The 11,187-nt window shown below is 35.4% G+C and overlaps 1 pseudogene; it reads right to left on the bottom strand.

Moving 5' to 3' along the window:
• Positions 1-3,711: 3,711 nt before the first annotated feature.
• LOC109456817 (ribonuclease H2 subunit B) lies at positions 3,712-6,002 on the bottom strand (annotated as a pseudogene).
• Between the last annotated feature and the right edge of the window lie 5,185 nt (positions 6,003-11,187).

Genomic DNA, 11,187 nt, shown 5'->3' with positions numbered 1-11,187 from the left:
ACACAAAACACAATGTTCTCTCAGGATATGTCAGGAAAGGGCACATTGGTTAACATCAGGTAGGGGTGGAATCTAAACTGAGAAGGCACTGCCAGGTCTCCTGGACTGTAGGCAGCATGAGGAGCTGGTGCTCCAAATACACTTTACAGTGCTCCATCAGAGGGTGGTCAGTTAGCTTCTCTAGGTCTCAGTTTCGTCACCTATGAAATGGGGACAAACTTATAGGGCTTATATGTTTAGCCTTATATGTGAAGTCTCCAAAACTTCACAAAATAACTCAAACATTGACTGAATGTATTAAGCTCGACATTATAAATATAACTGTCTACCCTTTTACCTAAAAATTCATTCTTAATTTTCTGGGAATTCTTAATGTGAATCATTAAAAATGAGTTTAAAATGTAATACTTATGAAATTATGCCTGTTAAGTAGATAGTTTCTTATGTTAGGAGCTCTGCTTCCCCTGCTTCTTGGCATTTACAATCTTTATATTTTGAGCACAGTTATATATACAATTGGACAGTTAAACAGCATCTTAAGTGTATCCATTAAGTTAGTGCAAAATGAAAATGCCACACTCAACATGCTAATAATAATATCATTTATATACCACTATATTAGTTACTAATCATTGTTACATAAACGATATTGTTTTATTCTCGCAATAATGCCTTGCAGTGGGAAACCGGGTGTAATATGCTCACCTTACTGATGAGGAAAGTGAGGCTCAGAGAAGCTGTGACTTGTCCAAGGACACAGAGTTAGTAAATGGGAGAACCAAAACTGGAGCGTGTCTTTTTCATGTGTGTGACTATAATTTTCTAGTTGTTTAAATTAGCCCAAGTTTAAAGTCTCAGAAAAATCACATTAAACGTGAAAAGAATTATATTGTAGGAAAACAGACATTAGGTTTTTTATTAAGTCTTTTTGATTGGCCCCTGTAGTTTTTCAAATGTCTAACTGTTATGTGTAATTTGATTGTATTTTTGATACCAGTGAAGAAGATACAAAATGGTGGACTCAATTCTATAAAGCAAATATATCACTGAGTTTGTGGGATGCTTGAATTTACCTGAAGAGTTTCTGTAGAGCATATGTTTATCTGGGATGAAAATTAGCCCTCTCACCATGGGTGGTACAAGTGCTGGAAGTTCTTAAGAAGGGATTCAGGAAAAGATAACAAATGGCAGAGGAATGGCTCTATTTCAGGGTTTTCCTATTAGTGGTGGTGGCATTGGGAGAAGCAAGTCCTTTTCACAGATGGGGTTGAACAATTAATAACATGTGGCAAAGTGATGAAAGAGTGAGGCTAAGGCAGAATCAAAGAAAGAAAAATTATTGGGATCTCATTTTTATCTTTGGCATACACACATTTGAAACCTAGGAAATATTGCCTTATGTCATTACACACATTAAAAGGCTCAGGAATCCTGGCCAGAAAGCATATTCTAACTGCTGTGTTTTTTGTTAGATGTAGTCTTCCTTACAGACTTAGATGTTTTTCATCAAAGTAAGGGCTTTAGTTTTTTTTTTTTTAGTCAAATATTTATGCCACTTATTTGCATTCCATGTTAACTTTTAATATTCTAATCACTAGCAGGTTCAGAAAGTTTCTTAAACAGGAGACATTTCTATAAATCTTCTAAAGTTTCCAAGTAGCTTGTGTTTGAGAAAAAGCCATTCAGGTAGTTTTTGTTTGGATGGGATAATGTTCTAAGTGTTGTATGTAATCCATTAGTCACTCATTATCTTCATTAATCTTTGACTGTTTAGACATTTCTGATGAAAAGAAATATTTTTTTGTCATCCAATATTATTGTTGGATGAATAAGGTCAGAACAATTCATTCTTTTAATGATGTAAAATAATATCTGTTCAGAACAGCTAATGACCTAATTTTTAAACCATTAGATAATTTTTTCTATAATAAAAGTAATTTGATTATTAAAAGCATTTCTAATGTTTAAAATATTCTCACATTAGAAAAACTAAAACTCAATTGAAATAAGGATAAAAAACCATAATTGTAGTTTATAATTCAATTGTTTTGATCTATAGGTGACCCTTTTTTTTCTTGTTCTGTTTTAAAACTTTGGCACGTAGGCATTCAAGGTAGAAGCTTCAGCAAGAGTTCAGACATTTGTCAACATTTTAAATATAGACCTAATTTTGGAAAGGCTCTTCCAAAAATCTTTAATTAGTTTCCTAACTATTTTTGCAACAAAGAAATAAAGACACTTTTAAACTTCACTATTTATCTCCACACCCATGCCTTCCAACCTTTCCTCCATCATAGCCTAGATAGCATTATACCTCTATAGCTAAACTTTCCCCTACTGAGCTATTTCTTGACATCAGCTCTAACTACCCTATAAATCATTTATAAAAATACCAATGCCCAGATTCTCACCTCTACCAATTATCAGAATCCGTGTGTGAGGCCAAAACATCATTCTGTTTAGAAATTTCCTCAGATGATTTTAATGGGCAACCAGGCTTAAGAACCCCACTGCTCAACATTTTTCTCACAGGTTAGCAGTAATGAAATTGTTCCCCACCACTTCACCACTGGTCCTGGCCCAGCATGTTTTTGGGCACACACGTTTTGGTTAAAAATAAACTGCTTACCCTGTGACCAATCTGTGGACCCCAACAAAACAAACTTCTCAACTCTCACCAACTTAGTGACTTACTGTCTTTAACTTAGAAAATAGCAAGTTGTTTGTTTGTTTGTTTATATCATTATATAAAGACAAATTCTTATAGGAGGGTCTGATCACAGCACTGCTGCCTCTGCCCTGCTCCTTTGTTTTTCTAGGAAGTACAGGCGATAGATTAGAAAGTAGACCTCTGAAATGGACAGATGTCAATTGAAATCTCAATTATACCACTCATGAGCAGCATGCAGGGGTAAATGGCTTCGTCGTTGAATTTCAGCTTCCCTGGGTGTAATATGGAGATAAATATCTTATCTACAGAGTTGATTAGAGGATTAAATAAGAATATACTTATATGTAAAGTACCTGGCACATAATAAGTTTTCTAGAAGTATTAGTTTCATTCTCTTAAAAGATCTTATGCTTTAAAACAGAAGTTTTTACATCGAATTTCTAGGAACATCTCCTCAGGCGACATGGTTGGGACAAGTGAGAGGCCTCAGGAGAAAAAGCTCCAGCTCCATAAAGTTAGGCACCACCAGAGAATCTCCACTTTAATCTATTTTATTTAGTGGCTTTTGACATGAGATGTCATATAATGAAAGAATTTTATCGAAGGAAAAAATACATAAAAGTCACTGATCTAAGTTATGACAGCTACAACTTGTGTTTTTCCTTCATTGGACACATAATTCACTGCAAAAGCACATGCTGATTATTTATATTATTAGTTATAATATTGGCTTTAAAATTTGTTTGCACATGTTAAAAAAAATAGTTGGGCACTCTGTACTTGGACCACAATAAAAGGTCAATTTTAGGAAATAACAAATTCTTTTTATAAATTTATTTTTTAATTACAGCTGATATGAAGTATTCTATCAGTTTCAAGTGTACAACATAGTGCTTAGACATTTATATAACTTATGTGGGAAGTAGAAAATTCATATTTTAGATGTAGATAAAGAGTATAACAAATATAGCATTATAAAAGGGTTTTTGTTTCTTTTAATCTGAAAACTGCTCTGTTTTTTTAATTTCAAAAGGTGGTCATTAAGGGTCAAAAAGTACAGTGACATGGAGGAAGGACAAAAATGGAACACGTGAAAGGCAAACATTTTTGCTAGATTTCATTTTCAAAGTTGCAAATCTTTCCAACTTTTGAAAAATTTTTACACCAAAAAAGGAATCAATACTTTTCACTCTACTCTTGTCAACTTTAGCCAAAGCCTTCTGAACTGCAGTCATTTTGCTATTTTTTTTTCAGTCTTCAAACCTTTTGTATTAAACTTAGTGCAATCTTTTTTTTGCTTCTGTGGGCTCATCTGATAACTTTCTTTGATGGAGTGTTTTGGCAATGAAGCTGAAGTTTCTGGAAGTTTTAAGATAAATCATCACTTAATTCTTTAGGGATGTATTCAAATATCAGACCATGGGCATAATGAATATAATCCTCTTCCTTGTCACTGGACACCTGGTGACCAGAGAACCTTTACCCAGGCACCAACATTTATGTAACTGGTTTTTAATGCTGCCATAGTCTTATTAATCTTTTTTTTTCCCCAGCCACCTTAATGTCTTCTCTTTGCTGTACTTGTAATATTTCTTTTTGTGTACTTCTTTGTCCTCTGTCATGTGTTGTAGTGGCTTCTCAAGTTCAGGACGTTTCAGCAACAAGATGCAATTTGGAAACATGTCATCCACCACAACTTGATCTAGAGACTGAAACCTCCCCCTCTTTATTAGCCTTTTTAAGATAGTAGAGGAGCAAAAATAGAGGGTCCATGGGTGTGGCAAGGTGAAGCAGACCTCCTAATTGAACTGTTTGATTTATATACAGTATATGATTACACACAGTATTGATTTATATACAGTATATATATACATATATAAATATAGTATTTATATATGATATAAAGATTTATAAAGCAAGAATGGTGTTTTTCCTTGAAAACTTTTATTTCAAACAGCTGCTGTACACACATATTGTACAACGGCTCCTTTCCCCTAAACATAGGTTAACCAATTTTACAAATGTAAGCTCACTTTTCATTTTCTTTAAAGAATCTTTTAAATATTCTGGAAGCAGGAACACATGTTGCTTGGAGTGAGCGTGGTCCCCACATGACACGTGGCCCGCCGTGCAGCCTGCCTTCTCCTGGGCCGAGTGCACCCGAGGGCCCCGCAGCCCCAGGCCCCAGGGAGCCGCAGGGCCCGTGGGGGGACAGAGTCCCAGAGGGCAGTTTCCAGGCTCTTGGCCTCACGTGGAAAGGGACTGGCTCAGTTATCAGATGGCCATCCGCTGTGGCTGGTTAGCCATCAGCTGTAACTGGTTCGCCAATTGGCCACTGAATAACTGCCGTGGCTACGTTTGCAAGGGGGTTAGTTGGTTGGCAGAGAAGCAGATGGTGGATTGCGGATTGTGTGGATCCTGCTTCCTGTATCGCCAACCCAGCCACCAGAGAGAATATAGTGGTATGAACTCCCATCTATGGCTCCGTTGGTGTTCCTTTTTGACCTCACCATACTGTGTCCACCCACCGAGAGTGGGAGCGGAACCAGAGAAGCTGCATGACACCTTTATTGTGGGGCCTGACTGGAGCCTGGTGGAAAATGGGGAGAAAAGGGTCTATTCTGGGTGGGGCGGCACGCTGAGGGCCTGGTGGTCCAGAGCACATTATAAAAGGTTTTAAGGAGGCAATTGAACTAAGTTAATACTAGGAAGAGAATAATTGAGTAAGATAACTTAGTTAAGATGATCTTGTAGAACACATAGTCTTTACCTCATTTCAACTATAACAAAAATGAATGGGACCAATAAGCCTGGAATTTCTATAGATATGAGTCTCTTTAGTTGTTCATTGTTACCCAAAATAGCAGCAGTTACATGACCTTCTTGTCTCTAATTTAACAAATATAATTGCATTACTGTAAAAATAGTTGCTTATCATATCCATCCAAATTTCTGGAAAATAGTAAGATTTATTGTCAAAGTAATGAGAACAAAATAAGTTTTCCTTAGCATATTTCCTGTTGGGCATTTCCTATTGCTTTCTGTGTTCTTTTTTAGTGCAATCATTATTGCAGCTGAGCCTCATTACTATTCTCTCTCTCTCTCTAACTCTCTCTCTCTCTCTCTCTCTCTCTCTCTCTCTCTCTCTCTCTCTCTCTCACACACACACACACACGGATGTAAAATTTTATTAAAAATTACCAGGTAAAATTCATCTCTAAATTCTTCCTGGTTCACCCACAGTATTTTCTTCCTTGGTGCAGAGATCATTAGAATCTTCTGAAATGCATTCGACTTGCAGCGGAAGGTGGTATGCATCATCAAAGGCCATGAATGAACAGTATAGCCAGAGGCAAGAAACAGCTCATCAAAATGCCAAATGCAATCCTTGTAGATAAAACTTAGTTGTTGTTTTGTAGACTACATAACTTGGGTTCCTGCTATTCTACGTGCATCATCAGTATTCATAGTTGTATAGCATGTATTTGTCATTCATCTTTTTCAAAGTGACATTTCAGTAAAATTAGTGAGATGCCACTGGGAGCCCTTTGACTCTTAGTTCCACTTGTTTCCGGAAGTGTAAAAAATGACATGCAACTTCTAGCATTCTTGCTTTATATAATGTTAACATATTAGTCTATCTCACACACTTATAATCATTTTGTTTGGGGAATAAACATTGCCAACCCAGAACCCGGTTGATGCTTTTAGATATTGTAAAATCAAGACACCACATGTTACAAATTCTTCTTTTAACTTCAACTTGACCAGGCACAGTCTCTTGGAAAACCGGCAAGCCTAGTCTCTGAATTAAATTTCTCTGATGAGACAAAAAAAATGAAACTTCAGTTATCTGAAAACTACTTAAGGATTGGTTTAATACAGTTCCCTTAATTTTTTTTTATAGGGCTTACTGTGTGCCAGACACTGTACTAGGTCTGGAGATAAACAGAGGATATGTTGTAATCTCTCTTTCACAGAAACCGTAATTATGTCAACAAATGGTGTCAGAACAGTGTGGTAATTGCAATAATGGACATGGATACAGGGTATAGTGATGGAGGGCATAGAACAGGAACTGATTCATTCATTCTGGAGAAAAATCATATGAAGTTAGATAAAGGAGGGGGACTGAGCTGAGTGTTGAATGATGAAAAAAGAAGATGTGAGAAAAAGAAGGTAGGGGAAATAAGGGGTCGGGGTAGATGAAGCACTCGAGTAGGAGGGAAGAGAGACACAAAGCACTGAGGAGGGCAGTAGTATAATGAAATGTTTGAAGAAATGCAAATATGTCACAATTATAAGGGAGTGAATTTTGAGACTCTAAATGACAAGAATTAAAGTCATATATGTAGGAAAGTTCTTTCATGCCATGTAAGTCATTCCATTGGATACCAGTGGTATCCAAATTCATTAGTTTACACACACAATTTGTTAAAAAATTTCTCTAACATATGTATGTTTATTTATTTATATAATTATATATGAACTCTATAGGGGCAATTTTTAAAATAATCGTTTTATTTATTGATGTTTCTCAAGTATCCATAAGCGTATCTGGCACAGGAAGGACTCAATAAATAGATGTGGAGTGAATGATGTACATTACTAAACACAGATGAAAATAAGAGTCTCAAGAAGGGGATGTTCTGAAATGTAGTTTTAGGGGTTTGCTAAAGGGGATGACTTTGCATTATCATCAGCTGATATTTCAAAGTATAATACATGTTTTGAGGCTCATGTATAATGATGGCACTGGTAAATCAGTATTTCTAACAATCTTCTTGATAATGTTGAACTTTTTTGCCTAGCATCTTCTCAAATCTTACTACATCATCCTTCTCTTTACCTTGTGATGTGGCTGGGAGAAGCTTGCATTAAGGGAAGAAGAAAACCTTTTAGTTCTATAATATTTTTAATGGCTCTTTTGTGCTGACATTATTAGTGTTGTCTTCAATCAATGATTTCCTTCAATCAAATATTCTTAAGCAACTTGTTCATTTTCTGAGGTTTTGTAAAGCCTAGGTAATATAAATGATAAATTTACTTGCTGATACATATAAACTGCAGTATATTGCAATACACTGAAAGTAAATGAGTGAGGGTGACATCATCAAACTCTGCACTGTGGTGTGCCAACTCTTGCCTCTGAATTATTTGTAACCATGTATCAGTGGAACTGAAGGAGGACACTGGAGACTTGCTGTATATTAAATATCAATGCAGCATAATGGATTTCTTTTTTAGTGTAATATGGTGAAATCAATGTAAATATTTCAATATTTTCTTCTTACACTCCAAAAGTTTTTTTTTTTTTTTTTTCCCCTGGAGGTAAATACCTCTGTTTGGAGACCATGGTTGAGGAAATAGAAACCATGAAAAAAAATTAAGCACAGAAGTGACATCTTTAGACTTGAATTGGAAGAACTGTTCTGGCCACTTTCCTAGGACAACATTAAGTTTATATTTTAATTCTATCATTTTGGATGGATAGAAAACTTTCTAAAATGTACTATAGACTTCTTTGATGTATGAATCACTCTTTTAACAGTACTCATTTTTTTTCTTTATAAGTCTTGTTATTATTATACTGTGCAGCAATATAGAGAGGTCTTTAATGTCTATTGTTTTTTTTTAACTATTAGTCTCTATAGTAAGTGGCCCTATGTTATTGTTCTTCTAAAACTGCTATTATTTATTTTCAGAAAATTTTAGCCTCTTCTCCTATGTCTAGTTAACATTATTATTATTGTAATTGCGATTATTTTCCTTCTTGATTCATCCACTTTAATATATATTCAGAGAGCATGAACAGATTACCAGCTTTGTAAAATTGTGTCTAAGGCAAAACTTTCTTAGTTCAGGCCTGAGGGATATTCTTCTAAGCAAATTTAATATGTGGCTTAATATGTGGACTTGATGTGCTCTACACTTCTCAGAGTTTTTTGTTTCATTTTTGTTGGTTTGTTTTTTGGCTTAGTTTTTTAGGTGTGAGATATAGTCCAGATAAACTTAAATGCCAGATCCTCAAGTTCTGGACAAAGAAAGCATGACTCAACATGTTACACTTAGTGTTTCAATGATTGACCTTTATAAACATTTATTCAGGAATCTGCACACTTCTAAACTTGTTGAATGAAGCTCTAGAGAGACTTGCATTGATCAAAACAGAAAACTTTGGCCCTAACGTGTAAATTGAGGACTGCTGAAAAGCAAGACAAAGAAGGAACAAGGAAAGAGAGGGTAAACAAGAATTTTTTCTGAGCCGGAGACCCTCATAATTAGAATTGAGTCCTGCATTTAGTCATAGTTCAGATGAATAAGAAGAGGTAGCTGGGTTGATGGGAAAATGAAAAAAACAGATAAGTCTCAGTTACTAGGTCAGAGAGAGGGGACAGCCATTGTCTGTGGCACAGTGATGGCATTGCACACAGCTGGGCAACCACTGCTCAAGGGACTCTGAAGAGGAATTTAAGCTGAACTAATTCTCAAATAAATCAACTTAAGATAAATAAAATGATGTCTTCCCTATATTATTGGGTGCCCAGTGAATCAAGATTTTATTTAGTCTACTGACTGTAGGGCTATTTATATTTTATGAAACTTTTCATAAATATAGAAAGATACTAAAAGTAATACAAACACACATTTTTACCTGCTCAGAATTAATGCATATTAGTGTTTTATCCTATTTTCTTCAGACTTTTGTTAAAGAAATAAAATGTTATAGTTTAACTTCTCATTGAATGCTTTCCCAGCCTCAAAATGGAGACACTGGGCTTCCTGCTAATAAAGGAAATTTGGAGTTTGAAAAATTAACTGAAAAAAAATGAATTGATGTAACTATTTTCATTGCAAATTCTAGGTTATCCTGCAAATAGGACAAAGAGAAGTATTACTGATATTTTTCACTGTAGATTTGTTTTTCTTTTTCATCATGTAATAGTGCTTTAAATATCTCATTAGATATTCATTAGCTCTGCTTGATGGATAACAGTACATTTGTCTTGGCATATACATTATGGGTAAGGAGTTTCTAAATCATGTTGAATAGATTCACATAGTTTTAATATCTGCCACGGGAGTGCCCAGACAGAGCCTCCATAGGAGAAATGAAAGGATTAAAACATCTTAGCTGCTGTTCTTTTTCACTCAAGGAAACACAGAATGCCAGGTGCAGATATTTTGGAAGCAAAGTTTGCCTGTGAACAAATTATTTTTCTTTCCCATATTATATTTTCTCTTGAGTCATAAGACAAGATTGTTACAGGTTGTGTTCTCAGGCAGCAAACCTGAAGCTGGAGGTTTGTGGGCAGGGGGTTTCTTGAGTAATATCTGGGGAACATTCTTGTAAGGCAGTGAGGAAAGTAGGTGTTGGTAGAGGGAAGATTGAATTACAATGCAGATATAAAAGAGGTCTTAGCTGATTCCATTGGTCTCATGGGAGCAAGGATGGTCCTTTATAATTGTCTTAGAGGAAGAACATAAAAAGGGCTGCTGTGAGGAAGGGAATAATAACCTTCATTCAGTTAGGCAGTTCTCCATGGGGTAGGGCAATTTCTGGAGAAGTGTGCATCATATACCAGCATCTGTGGGATAAGGGCGTCAGCCCTGGAGAGGGAATACTATGCCCAGCCTGTGCAGGCAGCATATGTAAGCTAGAACAGATCAGATGCCAAGGTGTGCATGTTATTAATAGTTTAATAATAGCCATTCCATTTCACCAAGGAAATTCACCATTTATTAATAATAGCCATTTCACCGTTTCACTTTCCAAATCAATGCAATTTAGGTTTTTGTGCAAATAATTATTTTATTTTGAGTAGTAAAATTGTATGAGCTATATGAACATTTTTTTCCTATCTTTTACTTCATTCAATTACACTATCCAAGTATCTACTTAAAAACCATTTTGAAAGGAATGTAAAAAGAAACGTCATTCTCACTTCCTGAATCAACAATAGAATTTGACAGGTTAAATATATGTGTAAGGAAATGCATAATAATGTCCTAGGAATGAAAATGCTAATTAAATTTAGGTTGGAGAAGTTCCCAGAATGGACTGGTGTTTGTATTGGTGAAGGAAACATCATTAATAAAAGCATCAGTCGAATTTTTTTTCTTTTACATGTCTCCAAAGACAGTGTTTTCAGCAGGCAAAAGGTAATTATTACCACATTATATACTTTCTTTTGTAATTACTGAGGTTATCAATAGTTATAAAAGCAAAAATGAAACAAACAGAGAAATTATAGTTTAAAAATTGTTTTAGTCCAGTAGAACTTTATTTAAGGACTTTTACCCTGCAGTACTAATTTCCCTATGTAGCTTCTGTTTATAACACAAAATACATAAAACACAGCTATCATTCTTGTGTTCATAAGAACAGAGAGTGTAGTCCTGTTCCACCAGAATCAGCATTCATTCTGGTGAAAACACATGGGCCATGTTATTTACCATGTCTCTCACATGTATAGACTTTGTCCTCTATAAGATGGCCTGTGATGTTAACCATG

The sequence above is a fragment of the Rhinolophus sinicus genome, linkage group LG05, assembly GCF_036562045.2.
Source record: "Rhinolophus sinicus isolate RSC01 linkage group LG05, ASM3656204v1, whole genome shotgun sequence".
In the NCBI taxonomy this organism is placed as follows: domain Eukaryota; kingdom Metazoa; phylum Chordata; class Mammalia; order Chiroptera; family Rhinolophidae; genus Rhinolophus; species Rhinolophus sinicus.
This window is presented reverse-complemented; position numbering and strand designations above follow the sequence as displayed.